Source organism: Micromys minutus (assembly GCF_963924665.1).
Source record: "Micromys minutus genome assembly, chromosome: 29".
Taxonomy (NCBI): Eukaryota; Metazoa; Chordata; class Mammalia; order Rodentia; family Muridae; genus Micromys; species Micromys minutus.
This window is the reverse complement of record NC_137964.1, coordinates 2,080,865-2,093,989: the sequence shown is the minus strand read 5'-3', so window position 1 is coordinate 2,093,989 and position 13,125 is coordinate 2,080,865.

Genomic DNA, 13,125 nt, shown 5'->3' with positions numbered 1-13,125 from the left:
GGGGGCTGGGGTGGGGGTGGGGGAGCACCCTTTGCTGGGATCTCCATCTTGCTGTTGGGAGGGAATTACCACAGAGGGTGGCCCAGCATCTTGGCGAGCCTGTCCAAGTCACATACTGCAGCATCTGTCCTTCCAGTGCTCCCTGAACATCCTCCCCCAGACTGCTAGGCCTGGCAATCAGACGGTTGTCCCCCTGCATCAGGCTCTGGGACTCCCAGCCGTGGATAGAGGACTTGGCCGGCGAGGTGGCAAGGGCTGCCGGCCACTGCTGGAGGCTGGCTCAGCACAGGAGCTGCCTGGCTCAGCTCCAAGGGCTTTTAGCTGGAAATAACTCTTCATTACTGGCTGCTGTGGGTGTGGACGGCAGGGTTGGGAGGGGGTGGGGTGAAGCACCTTAGGGGACACCCAGCCTTGTTGCTGACCCCGGAGCGCTTGCTGCACTCCTTCCCACCGCGAGCTGTAGTTCTGTATCCCTGTGGATTCTGGTTTTCGGGGACCCTCGGGCATCTCCCCAGCGTATCCTTGGAAGCCTGGCTGTATATCAACTGCTGTGGATTCCCCATCTATGGTCTTTATCTCTCCTTTCTTCCCTCTCCTCCCTCCTTCCGTCTTTCCTCCCTTCTTTGGTACACAGCCAGGACTGGTCTTGAGCTTCTGATCCTCCTGCCTCCCAGTAGGCACTAGAGTTCTGGCCGGGACCCCCCCCCCCCCACGCACTCCCCGCAGTGCCCAGCTTCGCTGTCTGTTTTGTCCACATTACTCACAAAGCGGCTCCCTCCTAGAGAGTCTCCTCCTACTCACCCCCTTTCTTCTCCTTCTCTGTAAGTTCCAGCTACTCCGCCTCCCCAGGAGTCTTCCTGTGACTTCCCTTTGCCCCTGGGATGAAGCCCAGAGAGGGGGAAGGCATTTACCCAAGGTCGCACAGCACAGGAAGTAAGAGTGGGCCGACAAAGGCTTCTCTGGTGGAAGAGGATGACCTCCGTCCCGAAGCAACCACCCACCCCCAGGTGAAGGGAGGAAAAAGCATCCGACTTCTACATTTTCCAGAAAGTTCATAGTGTGTCCATTTCACAGGCAAGAAAACGATGCCAGAGACCCTCAGCCCGACCCCATGGGAGTGGCAGAGGCAAGCATAGTCACACGCACCTTTCATGACTGTTGTCACTCCAGGCTCCGTGACCCCCCTCCCCGTGCCCCCGGGAGCCCTGCTTACCCGCCTGCCTGTGGTGTCAGGTCTATGTGAGCCACGCATGCATGCACGCTGCCTGAGAAAGCTCTTCTACTCTATTTACAAGAGCAGGCTTCTGAGCGAATGAGCCAGGGAAAATGTTTGGCTTCCGTGGGTGGGAGCTGGGGCCATCTGTTCCTAGGTGCTGAGAAAACACCATAGCAGCCCCGGTGCCCAGCAGAGCCTTGCAGAATGGGGCCCTGGCACACACAGGCTGTATGTCCCAAGGCTGGGCACACGTGCACTCTCTGTGGGCTCAGTGTCTGGGTGTCTCATCAAGCTGTGTGACTCCAGTGTCCTCTCTGGGCCTCCCTGTTCCTCCCTTCTTATAGCCTGTTTCTCACCTACACCCTCGCCCCCTCCCACCCCATGAAACTAAATGCCCTTTCCGTGGCTCAGGCTGCTGACATCTGTGACGTAGGCTCCCTAGGACCAGCTTTTAGGCTTTTATGACTACTGCCCTTGTTTGTTCCCAGGCTGGAAATAGCTTTATTGTTTCCTCTGAAAATAAAGAGGGCCATTTTCCAATCCAAAACCTTATGATGTAGGTGGGTAAATGGAGAGAGATAGTCCTTTCCATCAGGGGAAACATCTGCTGAGGACAGTGACTTTCCAGATGACTCTCCAAATGGTTTGCCACGTCCAGGGTCCAGGATGAGGAGAATGGACTAGATATTTTGAGATCCACAGGGGGTAAGGAATATAACCCAGAGATAGAGCACCTGCCTAGAATCCCCCAGTGAGGGGCTGGGGTGTGGCTCAGTGGGAGAGCCCCTGCCTAGGATCCTCCAGTGAGGGGCTGGGGTGTGGCTCAGTGGTAGAGCCCCTGCCTGGAGTCCCCCAGTGAGGGGCTGGGGTGTGGCTCAGTGGTAGAGCCCTGCCTAGGATCCCCCAATGAGGGGCTGGGGTGTGGCTCAGTGGTAGAACCCCTGCCTAGAATCCCCCAGTGAGGGTTTGGGGTGTGGCTCAGTGGTGGAGCCCCTGCCTAGAATCCCCCAGTGAGGGGCTGGGGTGTGGCTCAGTGGTGGAGCCCCTGCCTAGAATCCCCCAGTGAGGGGCTGGGGTGTGGCTCAGTGGTGGAGCCCCTGCCTAGAATCCCCCAGTGAGGGGCTGGGGTGTGGCTCAGTGGTAGAGCCCTGCCTAGAATCACCCAGTGAGGGGCTGGGGTGTGGCTCAGTGGTAGAGCCCTGCCTAGAATCACCCAGTGATTCTAGGGATGGGGTCAGTCAGCTAGAATTTTTGTTTGTTTTTTTCTAGCATGGGCAAGATCATGGGTTTGAGTCTTAACAGCACAAATAGAGAAGGGAGGGAGAGAGACAGAGTCAGACAGACAGACAGACAGGAGCTACTTCTTACCCCTGGAGCCTACTGACCTTGTAGACTGTAGCCCCATGAGTGTGGTTCCTTGAGGACACCATCCCATAAACCTGTCCTTCATCTCACACTCTAGAGAGTAAAAGTTACAAAACTTGCCCTGTCCACACTGTGTAACCTAACACAAGTGCTTTGGGGTCACCTAAGACTCAGCTGTGTTACTGGTGTATTGAAATATCACATCAGGATGAGGGTACATTAACTGATATGTGACAAGGATTGGTTCATCAGTTTGATTAAGGAAGCTCTAGATGACCAAAAGCACAAACAAGTGACCTGGGCACTGTGTAGCTTGGTGCAAAACCATCGTGTGGCAGGTGGGGAGCTCTGAGGGAGACAGTTGTCTTGGGGTGAGGTGTGTGCCCTGTGGGTGAGGCCTGTATCTTGCGGGTGAGGCCTGTGCTCGTTGGGTTAGGCTAGTACTGGTTAAGTAGAGCTTTTCTGTGAAGCTGGTTTCTGCCTCTTGAGCATCCCTGAGGCAAATGTGAGCACCTGCCCCGGCCAGTTCTATTTGAGAGTGTTAGCTAGAACTGTAGCTAGCTCCGGAGACCTGATTACATTTTTTCAGAAAAAGTTTCAAGAGGATTGTTAAATTCCAATCCAATTAAAAATTATGCTGGATAAACTCACGGGAGTGGTCCACGCTCTGAGTCGTCGGAGTAGGAAAGACTATTTCTATACTTGCCTTCAGGGTGGAGGCATCAGGTCTGCTTCCAGTTCCACATTCAACAATGCCGCATGATGTGGTTACCTTCAGGTCAGCCCTGGTGTGATACTTACACCATAGCAACCGACCAGTACTTGGGCTGACAAGGTGGCCCAGTGGGTAAGGGCGTTTGCTGCCAAGTCTAAGAACCTGTTCAATCTCTGGGAGCCACATGAAACAAAGAGAACTGAACTTCTGCAACTTGTCTTCTGACCTCCACATATGCACTGTAGTACACATGCACTGATACCAACACACACACACACACACACACACACACACACACACACACAGACACACACACACACACAATGTAATAAAAAAAAATTAACCAGTGATAAAAATCAGGGCTTTTCTCACCAAACAGCCCACTGTCATCCACGAACTACTGTTAATCTTCAACACTGAGGGACTCCAGCACCATCTTTGTGAGTGTCCCCCGAACACAGCACAGGTATTGTCTTCTTGTCTGTCACCTGGGCAACTGTGGCCTTCTCTAGGCCCCTTGGTAGCTCCCTGACCCTTTAGGACACTTCCCTTCACAGAATCTCTCACAGAACAAAGCTAAGCATGTTACCAGAGTCTCTGAATTTCTCTGTGATTCCCACTGATGCTCAGCCCTACCAAAGCATCAAGGCCCAGCACGGCAGGCCATTGTGACTTTGCAAATCTCTGTCACTGTCCAGACAACCAAATAGACACACATCGAGGCAGTCACTGGAAAACCAGATTTCGGTGTCCTGACATTTAGACTCCGTTGGGATGTTAAGTCCTGAGGCTTCATTGCTTAGATTTGGCTGCTGCTTGTGTCCATTGGATTGAGAGTAAACCAGGGTGTGTTTTGGGAAACAGAATCAGAGCAGATTGGTAGGTAAGGGAAAATGGGGGTGTCAGGTGGCCCTGGGCTGACCAAGAGCAGCAATTGGAGGCCAGGTTGTTAAGAGAGAGATGGACAGATGTATCTACTTGACAATTTGCCTGTTACTGTTGATATAGAGCCGGGGTCTCAAGTAGCCTAGACTAGCCTTCAATTTACTGTGCATCGGAGGGTGGCCTTGAATTTCTGATTCCCTTCCCTACCTTGAGTGATGGAAGTATAGGTGTGCACCACACCCATTTTATGCAGTACTGGGGATTCAACACAGAGCTTCATGCGTGCCAGGCAAACACGCTAACACCCGCACGGCTCACACCCGCAGTGTGAGCCCCAGGCCTTGCCCGTGTAGGGAGGAGCTCCACACTCTGATTTTCTTCTGGCTGCTTTGCTGTCAGGATCCTCAGAGGGTTGCAGTGAGTATAAATATGGGCTGTGAGCACCACGGTGCTGGAAACATTTCCCAGGCTGAGGATCCAGGGGAACATGGCTGGGTAGGCAGAAGGAGTTTATCTTGGCTAAATTCTCTAATCCTTCTTAAGGATTAAGGAAACGTGACAAGCTTCCCTTGATAATGTCCTTTAAAGATTTAATAGGTTTCAGGCTTTCCAAGAGAAAGCCCTGGATGGGGAATTTGAAGGACTTGCTTAAGCTCCCGACTCCGTGTGTGACCTTGCTCTGTGGTTCTCTCTCTGTAAAGAGCAGGGTTGGTACTAGACAGGTGGTCCACAATGAACTATGTTTAGAAGGCCTGAATTGGGTGGCTATAACCTCAGTGAGAGGCTGGGGTGTAACTCAGTGGTAGAGCCCCTGCCTAGAATCCCCCAGTGAGAGGCTGGGGTGTGGCTCAGTGGTAGAGCCTAGAATACCCCAATTAGGGTATGGCTGTGCCTCAACAAATGAATGCATTGATCCATTGATGAGTTTGGAGCTCAAATAGCTGTTTGGGGCCTGGTTAGAAGAAGTAGGTAGGAGGGTGGGACACAGCCTTTGAAAGATAAATCTTCTTTCATATCCATTGTTGCCTTTTGGGAGTTCTTCGCCTCTCTGTACCTGTCTCTCTGCTTCCTGGCTGCCATGAGGTGAACAGGTCTCCTCCAACCACCCTCTTTCATGCTGCCCTGCCTTTCCTCAGGCCCAAAGCAAGGGCGCCTGCAGAGCGGGGACTGGATTTAACAGGCCAAGTCAACTCTTTCCCCCTTGAGGTCGTTTCCCTTCCGTATTTTATCACAGTAACCGACACAGGCATAGGAGAGGCTGGGCCTTAAACATGGCTAGAACCAGGGAGGAGAGTCAGAGGACCTTGTCCTTCTCAGAGCACCCACAACTCCTGGCTTACAGGAGCCCTCTACCTCCCAGACAGCTCCGCTGCTCCAATGTCCAAGAGGTGAAAGACAGCACAGTGGGTGGGGCTTGGGGAGGGAGCTTTGCCTAAAGAACTGACTGTCTTGAAGGGTCCCTGCACTTGGGATGATGGAGGACTGCCCTGTAGCGTTTAGAACAGCTGTTCTCAACCAGTGGGTTGCAACCCTTTGAGGGTAAAATGACCTTTTCACAAGGATTGCCTAAGACCATCTGAGAACACAGTTATTTGCATTCCAAGTCACAACAGGAGCAAAATTACAGCCATGAAGTTTCAAGAAAACGGTTTTACAGTTGGGGGGTTCACTATAGCAGGAGGAAGCCAGTTGGGGGGCTCACTATAGCAGGAGGAAGCTCATTAAAGAGTCACCGCATTAGGAAGATTGAGAGCCATTAATGGAGACTGTCCTTAGGAGGGAGCGGAGAGTCTGAAGTTTGGGGGAACCAGAGTCCAGGGGTTTAGTGGGAAACAGAGATAAGTCTATTCTAGTCTCTTTGATCTTTATCTGTATCGTTAATTCCATGACAACAGAGACAGCGCTTTCGATCCGGGAGTGATTTTTGAAACAATAACAGTAATTTTTTTGTTATCTCTGCAGACAGTTCCAAATGCTCCTTCTCTCAGTGTGTGGCGGGCACAGTGGGATTCTCGGGGGGTCCTGATGCCTCCAGGGGGGTCACAGGGTCCAGGGCCTCTGAGGTAGGGACTGGCCGGGCCACTTTGAATTCCTCCTGCAGCTTCTGCTGCGTCCTCCCACTTCTCCTCCTTCCTGTCAGCTTTGCTTCTCGAAGGGCGTCTGAGAGCACAGGAGAGCGTTGTAGAAAAGCCTCCCCCATATCCTCTCTGACATTAAAAAGGGTCATCTTCAACTTGAGAGGCCACAAACACGGAGGCAGGCCCCTCACGTACACACTCAGTGCAGCCTGTATACAGGATGGCACATGTTGAGTTACACACAGACACACTAGCCCGGGGACACACACAAATCACACACAGGGACAGGGAAATGAACACACACACATTGATTTTCATACATAGAGTCACAGTGACTGATATATGCCAGAGATGGTGACACACATGTACACAGTAACACATGGCACAGTCATACACAAACATGTTCACACATACATAAGCCACACACAGGCACAGGCATGCAGGCTGACTCAAGGGCACATTCTCATACATAAATGTACTTCTATACACTTGAGTCACATATGTACAGTTTTACACGTTATAAGTCACATGTACAAACATGTAGCCATGCAGGCTGATATGCATTTACACACACACACACACACACACACACACACACAGAAGGAATATTGGCTAACTTTCCCTCTCCCAGCTCTCAGGGAAGAGGGCTCAAGCCTTTGTCCTTGGGTGAGGGTTAGGGGGCACCAACGCCCCCACAGAAAGCTGTTTCTCAGCAACCTTCCCACTGGCTTCCTGTCATCATAGGTCTTCTGTGGGCCTTCATTTGCCACAGTGTACTTTGATCTGTAGCCCCCAGGACTCCGAGGCTGTGTGGCTAAGTCTGGCCCTATGACATGTGGGCTCCCGTTTGAGTCTGCTTTGGGGCCGCATCGCCGTGCTGAGTCTGACAGGGACAAATTTCCCTCCAGACATTTTTTCATGACATCAGAAATTTGTAACCTTTGTGTGTGATTTTTTTTCTGGCAAGTGGCTTCTTTAAAAAGATCAAATTGTTTATTTACATTTTATGTGCATTTTGCCTGCATTTCTGTCTGTGTGAGGTGTCAGATGCCCTGGAACTGAAGTTATAAACTGTAGTGAGCTGTCATGTGAGAGAATTGACCTGGGTCCTCTGGAAGAGCAGCCAGTGCTCTTAACTGCTGAGCCTGCACTCCAGCCCCCAGCAAGTAACTCGTGTTAGTTCTTCTTGCTCATTATTATTTTTAAAAGATTTATTGTTTATTTGTGTGTGTGCTGCAGAAACCAAAAGAGGGCATTGGATCCCTTGGAGCTGGGATTACAGGCATTTGTGAGTCGCCTGTTCTGGGAATAGAACTGAGTTCCTCAGAAAGGGCAATAAGCATTCTGAACAACTGAGCCATTTCTCAGCCCATCACCACCACCTCCTCCAGCACCACCATCACCACCACTACCACTACCATCACCACCTCCAGCACCACCACCACCTCCATCACCACCATCATCACCATCACCACCACCTCCATCACTACCATCATCACCACAACCACCTTCACTACCATCACCACCATCACCATCACCACCTCCATCACCACCATCATCACCACCACCACCTCCTCCAGCACCACCATCATCACCACTACCACTACCATCACCACCTCCAGCACCACCACCACCTCCATCACCACCATCATCACCACCACCACCACCTCCAGCACCACCATCACCACTACCACCACCACCATCACCACCACCACCACTATCACCACCTCCATCACCACCACCACTACAACCACCACCACCTCCATCACCTCCACCATCACCACCTCCATCACCACCATCATCAGTGTCTCTTACTTTGTAGCTCAGATTAGTCTGGTATTTATGACACTGCTCCTAACTTAGTCTCCTGAGTTCTGGGATTATAAATACAACCCCCCACACTCCATATAGATTCTCTAGGGGGTCCTTGACCTAAAAAGAAGGTTCTGAAGTCTTACCTCCCTGGGGGAGAAGGAATATTGACCACACAAAAATAACTTCAGCTTTCACAGTTGGGAAGTGAGAGGGTGCAGTCCCAGGGCAGGGGCTGGGGCTCTGGGTTAAGTTCTGCCAGCCTGCTGCCACCTACGAAGCAGAAAGAACATGCACACACACACACACACACACACACACACACACGCACGCATATGTATAGGTCAGAGGTCAACATTCTGTGTCATCCTCAGGAACCATTCACCTTGATTTTACCAACAGTCTTTCTCTCACTAGGACCTGGGGTTGCAAATTCAGCTTGACTGGCTGGCCAGGAAGCGCCAGGATATTCCTGTTTCTCTGCCCCAGTTCTGGGATTACAAGCATGTACCATCATGCTTGGCTTTCTATTCTGTACTGTGAATCATCTGTATTTTCACACTTCTGTGACAAGAACGTTAGTGATCAGTCATTTTCACAGCCATAATGATGATGATGGTGGTGGCTGTGGGGGGTGGTAGTGGCTGTGATAGTGACGGCGGCGGTGGTGGTGGCAATAGCTGCAGTGGTGACAATGATGATTTGACTATTTAACAAATATATACGACACATTTTGGTTTTCTTCCTCTCTGCCCTCTCATTTCCCTCACATTCATTCATTCACTCCTTCCCAACTAGCTCCCCTCTTACATTAATCTAGTTTTATTTTATTCTATTTGCAATCTCTGAGTTTCATTATGGTCACTTGCACGGGCATGGGTGGGGGTTATTTTCTAGAACACGGACACCTTGCTAGTGGCTACACCACTGGGGAAAATGGCCTCCCCTCCCCCAGTGCCATTAACAGGGAAGAACAGCTCAGATGGGTAAGGCTCATGAACTCCTTCCCACCAGTGCTTACATTCTTTCTTCTCCCTCTGCTCTGATACTCCTTGAACCTTGTGGGGTCATCATGGATGTCCCAACTGTCACTTATTCCCAGAACTTGGACCAGATGTGGGTCTCTAAATTCACCTACAATTCCTTCAAACAGCTTCTCTGACCAAGGCTGAGTATCACCTACCTATGGGTGAAAACATTGGCCTTTAGAAGCTACTTTGACACCATGTCCATTTCCCAAAATAACAAGATTAAGCTCCTCCCCAGGTCATATGACCACTCAATCCACAGGCATTAGACTAGGGTTATAACAGGCACTAAATCCCTCCAGTAGAGCAGATCTCAAGTCCACCCAGGAAGGTGCTGGTTGCCATGTGACAGTCATGCCACAGTTGCACATCTTGCCTGCAGGTTGCTCTTGTCGTTCACAGCTAGGTAAGACCATTCCTGATGGTTAGTGTGCTCCAGCCTCACGAATGCCAGGCCCCAAGAAGAAAACATCCAGCTCAGTGCAAATGTGCTCTCTTGCAATCCTGGTGTCTTTGCATGCTCTCTGGCACCAAAACCTTCCTGACAGACCCACGTTATTCTCCACAGCTCCACAGGTAAACAGTTACATTATCTGCAAACAGTGACAAACCTGCCTCTTCATTTCCAAGTTTAAAAAAAAAAAAACATAGTAAAAGAGTCACAACATAAAATTTGCCATTTTGGTCATGTTTGTGTGCACAGTTAGTTCAGTAATACCAATCGCGTTCGTTGCGTGGTGAACCCACCTGTGGCAGAGTATGTCACCATTCCAGACAGAAGCTCTGGGTATTGGCTACTCTTTCCATTGCTGTGGTAACACACCTGACACAACAGTTTAAGGGAGGAAGGATTGCAATGGCTCACAGTCTGAGGGCGCACAGTCAATCTCTGTGGGGAAAACATGGCGGCTGGAGCATGAGACTGCTGGTCACATGGCAGTTTCAGTCTGGATGCGGAGAGACATGAATCCCGGTACTCAGCCCAGTCTCTCTTTTTGTTCCCACTCTGTGAAACAGTACTGTCCACATTCAAGGTGGGCTCAGGGCACATCTTCCTCTCTGAAAACTCCCAGAGGTCCTCGCTGCACAAGAATGAGGACCTGAGTTCAGATCACCAGCACCTACAAATGTGGCTCTGTGTGACCTGAGTTTTGTGTATGTATGTGGGGTGTGGTGGGGTGTAGACAGGGAGATCACTGGGGCTTGACGGGTGCCAACTGAGTTACAGGTTCAACAAAGAGACCCTTCACCAAAGGGATAAGGAAAATAATAGAGCTGAATACTCCTCTGGCCTCTGAGTGTGCACACACCACACACTCACACCTATGTACACTCAAGAAAATGAAGGAGGTGGATGCACATCGATATTCAAAGACAAGTTCAAAGCACAAAGTTGAATAGCCACTGAAGACCAGAGTCCCACAGAAAGTTCTGGAGACTTCTGCATGCACACGCATCTCCTCGTTGGCCTCTTTCCCCAGTTTCTTTTCAGTACTTCAGAGCATTTGGGTTGCTACTGAGACCCTTCTCTGAGAGCTCTTCCGCAGCTAGCTCTCCCCCAGCTTATGCAGATCTCGATTCCCCACACTCTGCCACTGTCAGAGCCGGTGAATACACAGCCCACAGGAAACACAAAGATGGGGCTTGGGGCTGGCTGGGCCGTGGAGTCTCACCCATGGTGCCTCTACAGTCTTCACTAAGCACCCAGCTCTGCACTTTGGGTACACTCCTCAGACATGGGGCACCCCAGAGTGCTTCTTTGCTCTCTTGTTAAACTTCTGAGTGTGCTGGGTGATGGTGTCACACGCCTTTGATCCCAGAACTCCAGAGGCAGAGGCAGGTGGATCTCTGAGTTTGAGGCCAGCCTGGTCTACAGAGTGAGTTCCAGGACAGCCAGGGCTACACAGAGAAACCCTGGCTCAACCCCCACCCCACTTCCCAAAAAACGTAAACCAAAACAAATCTTCTGAACGTGTTGACAATGTTCATGGTGAATGTACTGAAAGCCCCACATGGCAACAGAGATGAGGTGTTACTGCATGCACCCATCCACTGCTGCCACTCAGTGTTGCCTTCCCCAGTGGGAGCTGGCTTCTCCCCGTAGATTCCTGCCCTGACCTAGATTGTCTTGGCTTCGGGAATGAAGTCACGGCAGCACTCAGCCAGTTCTGGACCAAGTTTGCAGGGATCTCGGCAGCTCCTGCTTCTGCCGGTCCTCTGAGACAGCAGCTACTTAACCACTGATCGGGCTCACTTGTTGCCACCACGTTGGAAGGAAGATGCAGCAGCCGAGTGGAGGGGGGACATCTGGGTGTTTCATAGCTGTGGTGCACAAATGAACGAAGACCTTTTAAGACAGTGGTTCTCAACCTTCCCAACGCTGTGACCCTTTAACACAGGTGACTCCCCCCAACCATACAGTCATTTCCATTGCTACTTCATATCTGTAATTTTGCTGCTCTTATGAATAGTGGTATAAATATCTGGTGTGTGAACCCCAGAGCGGCCTTGACCCACAAGTTAGGAACCACTGTTTTGAGAAATCAGTGTGTGTGTGTGTGTGTGTGTGTGTGTATGTGTATATGTGTGAGTGTGTGTGTGAGTTGTATGAATTGTGTGTGAGTGTGTGTATGTGTGAGTGTGTGTATGTGTGTGTGAGTGTGTGTATGTATGAGTGTGTGTGAGTGTGTGTGTATGTGTGTGTGTGAATGTGTGTATGTATGAGTGTGTGTGAGTGTGTGTGTGTGTATGTGTATATGTGTGAGTGTGTGTGTGAGTGAGTGTGTATGAATTGTGTGTGAGTGTGTGTATGTGTGAGTGTGTGTGTATGTGTGTGTGTGAATGTGTGTACGTATGAGTGTGTGTGAGTGTGTGTGTATGTGTGAGTGTGTGAGTGTGAGTGTGCGTGTGAGTGTGTGTATATGGGGGTATATGTGTGCCACAGTGAACTGTGGAGATCAGATGGCAATACTGTGGACTGGTCCTCTTCTTCCATCTCTATATGAGTTCTGAGGATCAAATTCAGGTTGACAGGCTTGAGTGGCAAACACTTTGCCCACTGAGCCTTTTCACTGGTTCCCAAGAACATAATTATTATTTGTTTGAAGTTTGAGACAGAAGCTCATGGAGCCTTGGCTGGTCTTAAACTCATTATGTAGCCCAGGTTAGCCATGAGCTGATTATGTAACTCAGGCTGGCCTTAAACTTTGGGTTCTCCTGTCTCCACATCCCAAGTGTTGGTTCATAGTTGTGTACCACCTACCTGGGCCCCATATGCTCTATTAAATAAAGAACCATAGGTGTCCCGGCTAGGTGTGGGTGTGTGAGAGTGTGTATGTGTGTGAGTGTGTGTGTGAGTATGTATGTGTGAGTGTGTGTGAGTGTGTTGTGTGTGAGTGTGTGTGTGAGTATGTATGTGTGAGTGTGTGTGTGTTGTGTGTGAGTGTGTGTGTGAGTATGTATGTGTGAGTGTGTGTGTGTGTTGTGTGTGAGTGTGTGTGTGAGTATGTATGTGTGTGTGTGTGTGTGTGTGTGTGTGATAGGGTTTTAGGGTCATGCAAGCTGTGTTTAGATCCAGGTTATTGGTCTGTGAGTAGAGTGGCCCTTGGAATCTTGGAATGAGGTTGTTTCTGCTCAGGGCAGGTCCTCAACAGGATGGCTGGCGTCATCCACCTGAGAAGACCAGACAACAGGGAAAGCAGAGATGGCTCAGCAGGTGAAGGGCTTGTTATACAAGTGTGGACAGTAGTGTTTGGATCCCCAGCACTTATACAAATGTTGGTTAGGTATGGTGACCCACCTGGAAACCCAGCAAATGGAAGGCAGAAACAGAGGATCCCTGGAACATCCTGGTACTAGACCAGCTCAGCTGATGAGGTCTGTATTCAAGTGAAAGACCCTGTCTCAGTATATAAGGTATAGAGCTTAATTTTGTTTGTTTGTTAGTTTGAACAGGGTTTCTCTATGTAGCTCTGGCTGTCTTGGAGACTCTGTAGTCCAAGCTAGCTTTGAACTCAGAGAGATCAT